Source organism: Salmo salar, chromosome 25 (assembly GCF_965601325.2).
Source record: "Salmo salar chromosome 25, fSalSal1, whole genome shotgun sequence".
In the NCBI taxonomy this organism is placed as follows: domain Eukaryota; kingdom Metazoa; phylum Chordata; class Actinopteri; order Salmoniformes; family Salmonidae; genus Salmo; species Salmo salar.
This window is the reverse complement of record NC_138315.1, coordinates 11,921,875-11,927,533: the sequence shown is the minus strand read 5'-3', so window position 1 is coordinate 11,927,533 and position 5,659 is coordinate 11,921,875.

Genomic DNA, 5,659 nt, shown 5'->3' with positions numbered 1-5,659 from the left:
AGCCCACCTCTACGTCACTCAGAGTAACTAATAGCGGCAGAGGACCACAACCCACCGACTGGGCACACACTGGTTGAATCAATGTTGTTTCCACATCATTTTTAACAAACTTACGTTGAACCAACGTGGAATAGATGTTGAATTTATGTCTGTGCCCAGTAGGCACTGGGCATAAACTGGTTGAATCAACGTTGTTTCAACTTAATTTGTTCATGTATTGTGACATGGAAAATAAATTGGAGTTGCAAAACGTCATACATTTAAACTGTTGTTTTGAGGGTGAAATTTCAACCACGGGATTATGTCATCAATTTTCAACATGTTGTTTTAAGGGTACATTTTAAATAATGTCAGATCTTGAACATTATATCCACTATCATAAAAAACTATAGGCTGGGCAGCACCTCCTACTGGAGAGTTGATCTAAGAACTTATGTCATATATCAATTATTCTATTTAGGCCTATATTCGTGGATTTTCACTGAGAAATTTGCTAGCTAATGACAGACAACATTGCCATCTGTCTAAAGTACATTTGACAACATGATGATAACAGCAAAGTTGTTTCCTACTAAATATGTGCCTACTTTAGCAATGTCATTGTATTCCGTGGCCCTATATAGTGTAATTTAGAGAACACTGTCATTAGCCCACGTTCAAAGTCATTAGCCCCCGTTCTTCTTTTGAGCATCATATATGCTTGCGGAGTGTAGAATGTTGATACCGTTGGCAACTATGCGACTGAGTGACCGAGGTGGAACCCATGAATAGCATTTGCGAAGTCATCAACCACTATTGCTTCAATTCAACTCAGGGTTCAACTAAAAATGACAATACTTATAGGCCTAGGGTTTCAAGCTTTGGTTGATTTCAAATTGAATCTTCACGTTAATAATGAATGTGTTGGATTCACGTCTCCATCGCAACTTAAAATCTAAGTTAAAGAATAGGACTAAATCAAATCAAACTTTATTAAAAGTGCATTTAAAGTTTGATTTCATTTGCTTTGGTCCTATTCTTTAAATTTTGGTTGAGATGGAGACGTGAATTGAATGTATCGATTGTTCATTTGTAGACAAACTGGATATTGAATTGTGAATTGTGTCAAAATCTAAAGTTGTTCAAAGCCATGTGATATTACTCATCTTGGGCTTTTACGAGAGCGAAAAAAAAAATAAAAATAATAATATATATATATATATATATATATATATATATAATAACCTTTAGCCACCAGTGTATTCTGGCAATGTGAAGTCACAACATGAGTTCATATGGTCTGAACTAGGGGGGCTCTCCAAGACTGGGGGAAGATATACTCTATTGCAAAGGTCCCACTATCTTCTTCATACTGCTGCAGTTAACCACCACTGTGAGCCATTACAACGGAGTCACTATTCTGCTATATTACTCATATATTGCTTTCCGCAGGTCAGATTCATTACAGTGGACATATTTCCTCTCTGAAGATGAATAGCAAGATGTTGCAAGCTCAAGAAAAACAAAAAAATACTGCTTCCATCTGGTGGGCTGTGGTTTTCTGCCAAGCAGATCTGCTGTCAGGATTCTAACACACATGGAGCCTAATTGTTTCCCATTGTTCACTGGGGAATACATTTTCTGTTCAATTAAATGTATCATAAGTGACATGGGGAAAAAAATGTTTTGTCCCAAGTCAGCCAAGTGTACTTCTAACTTACAAAATGAGTTGCTTTACTCAAATGACTCAAGGCAATCGGTTTCCTGAAATCGTCAGTGTCCTGTCCTGACACACTGTATTCATATTGCAGGATAGGCCCTATATATTCACTAATTTGAATACTCCCCAATATTATTTATTGTCAGTTATAATGATACATTCCACCTCTTCTGTCCACCTATCATTCTCTTGAAGTTACAGTGACTTTAGAAAGTATTCATACTCCTTGACTTTCTCCACATTTTGTTCCGTTACAGCCTGAATTTGAAATGGATTAAATTGAGATTTTGTGTCACTGATCGACACACAGTAGAGTCATGTCAAAGTGGAATTTAGTTTTTACAATTTTTTACTAATTAATTAGAAATGAAAAGCTCAAATGTCTTGAGTTAATAAGTATTCAACCCCTTTGTTATGGCAAGCCTAAATAAGTACAGGAGTTAACATTTTCTTAACAAGTTACATAATAAGTTGCATGAACTCATAGTGGTTAACATGATTTTTGAATGACTACCCCATCTCTGTGCCACACACATACAATTATCTGTAAGGTCCCTCAGTCGAGAAGTGAATTTTAAACACAGATTCAACCACAAAAACCAGGAAGGTTTTCCAATGCCTTGCAAAGAAGGGCACCTATTGGTAGATGGGTAAAAATAAAAAAACAGACAATAAATATCCTTTTGAGCATGGTGATAGATGAACACTGAGGATGGATCAACAACATTGTAGTTACTCCACAATACTAACCTAAATGACAGAGTGAAAGGAAGCATGTACAGAATATAAGGCATTAAAGTAATACTGCAAAAAATGTGGCAAAGAAATTGACTTTTTGTCCTGAGTACAACACGTTATGTTTGGGGCAAATCCAACACAACACATCTCTAAGTATCGCTTTTCATATTTTCAAGCATGGTATAGACTGCATCATGTTTTGGGTATGCTTGTCATCAGCACGGACTATCGAGTTTTTTAGGATAAAAATAAATGTAATAGAGCTAAGTGCAGGCAAAATCCTAGAGGAAAACCTTTCAGTCTGCTTTCCAACAGACACGGGGAGACAAATTCACCTTTCAGCAGGACAATAACCTGCAACAGAAGGCCAAATATACACTTTAGTTGCTTACCAAGATGACATTGAATGTTCCTGAGTTGCCTAGTTACAGTTTTGACTTACAGTACCAGTCAAAAGTTTGGACACACCTACTCATTCAAGGTTTTAATTATTTAAAAAAAACTGTTTTCTACATTGTAGAATAATAGTGAAGACATCAAGACTATTAAATAAAACATATGGAATAATTTAGTAACCAAAAAAGTGTAAAACAAATTCTTCAAAGTTGCCACCCTTTGCCTTGATGACAGATTTGCACACTCTTGGCACTCTCTCAAACAGCTTCATGAGGTAGTCACCTGGAAATGCATTTCATTTAACAGGTGTGCCTTGCTAAAAGTTAATATGTGGAATTTCTTTCCTTCTTAATGTTTATTTTTATTAGTATTTTTTGTATTTCTCATTTAAATATATATACACTACCATTCAAAAGTTTGGGGTCACTTTGAAATGTCCTTGTTTTTGAAAGAAAAGCACATTTTTTTGGCCATTAAAATAACATAAAATTGATCAGAGATACAGTGTTGACATTGTTAATGTTGTAAATGACTATTGTAGCTGGAAACGGCAGTTTTTTTATGGAATTTTTACATAGGCGTACGTACGGAGGCCCATTATCAGCAACCATCACTCCTGTGTTCCAATGGCCCGTTGTGTTAACTAATCCAAGATTATCATTTTAAAAGGCTAGTTAATCATTAGAAAACCCTTTTGCAATTATGTTAGCACAGATGAAAACTGTTGTTCTGATTAAAGAAGAAATAAAATTGGCCTTCTTTAGACTAGTTGAGTATCTGGAGCATCAGTATTTGTGGGTTCGATTACAGGCTCAAAATGGCCAGAAACAAAGACCTTTCTTCTAAAACTTGTCAGTCTATCCTTGCTCTGAAAAATGAAGGCTATTCCATGCGAGAAATTGCCAAGAAACTGAAGATCTCGTTCAACGCTGTGTACTACTCCCTTCACAGAACAGCGCAAACTGGCTCTAAGCCAGAATAGAAAGTGGAGTGGGAGGCCCCGGTGCACAACTGAGCAAGAGGACAAGTACATTAGAGTGTCTAGTTTGAGAAACAGATGCCTCACAACTCCTCAACTGCCTGCTTCATTAAATAGTACGCACAAAACACCAGTCTCAACGTCAATAGTGAAGAGGCGACTCTGGAATGCTGGCCAACTAGGCAGAGTTGCAAAGAAAAAGCAATATTTCAGACTGGAAAATAAAAAGAAAAGATTTAGACGGGCAAAAGAACACAGACACTGGACAGAGGAACTCTGCCTAAAAGGCCACCATCCCGGAGTCACCTCTTCACTGATGTTGAGATCAATTTTATGTTATTTTAATGGACAAAGAAATTTGCTTTTCTTTCAAAAACAAGAACATTTCTAAGTGACCCCAAACTTTTTAACAATAGTGTATATTTTCTTTGCGTTTGAGCCAATCACCTGTGTTGTGACAAGGTAGGGGTGGTATACAGAAGATAGCCCTATTTGGTAAAAGACCAAGTACATATGGAAAGAACAGCTCAAATAATCAAGGAGAAATGACAGTCCATCATTACTTTAAGACATGAAGATCAGTGAATCCGGGAAATTTCAAGAACTTTGAAAGTTTCGTCAAGTGCAGTCGCAAAAAGCATAAAGCGCTATGATGAAACTGGATCTCATGAGAACCGCTACAGGAAAGGTAGACCAAGTGTTACCTCTGATGCAGAGGATAAGTTCATTAGAGATAACTGCACCTCAAATTGCAGCCCAAGTAACTGCTTCACAGAGTTCAAGTAACAGACACATCTCAACATCAACTGTTCAGAGGAGACTGCGTGAATCAGGCCTTCATGGTTGAATTTCTGCAAAGAAACCACTACTAAAGGACACCAATAATAAGAAGAGACTTGCTTGGGCCAAGAAACATGAGAAATGAACATTAGACCGGTGTAAATCTGTCCTTTGGTCTGATGAGTCCAAAAACACCTCCAGGCTGTGTAAGGGCTATTTGACTAAGAAGGAGAGTGATGGAGTGCTGCATCAGATGACCTGGCCGCCACAATCACCCGACCTCAACCCAATTGAGATGATTTGGGATGAGTTGGACCGCAGAGTGAAGGAAAAGCAGCCAACAAGTGCTCAGCATATGTGGGAACTCTTTCAAGGCTGTTGGAAAAGCATTCCAGGTGAAGATGGTTGAGAAAATGCCAAGAGTGTGCAAAACTTTCATCAATGCAAAGACTGCCTACTTTGAAGAATCTAAAATATTAAAAATATTTCGATTTTTGTAACACTTTTTTCGTTACTACATTATTCTATATGTGTTATTTCATAGTTTTGATGTCTTCACTATTATTCTACAATGACGAAAATAGTAAAACATTTATGAGTAGGTGTGTCCAAATGTTTGACTGGTACTGTAAATCGTCTCCCATTATCTTTGAGTGGAAGGTTTTCAGAAAGGATGCTATGGTAATTCTCACTATCAAATGTCTCTTTTCTCAAAATCTTCTCCCTCCCTGTCTAAAAATTGACAGATGTGAAAAAAGAAACATATTAGAATAGAATAACTTATTAGAATTGAATAGATTTAACCCCAACCCTAACCCGTATTATGGTAATAGATTTACATTACTTTTGCACTACATGTACATTAACAATACTGTATTTACAGCATTCACAGTTTTAGTAGATATATACAGCACTATATTGCTGAGAAAACTGTTAGCCGACAGTTCAAAAGCTCATGCCAAGTTCATGTTTCTTGGAGAGTTTTGTAAAGGAATGAGAAGAAGGTTAGCCAATTACAACAATTTCACAGGCTAATAGGCAAATACTTGAGAGTACATCAAGAGAGG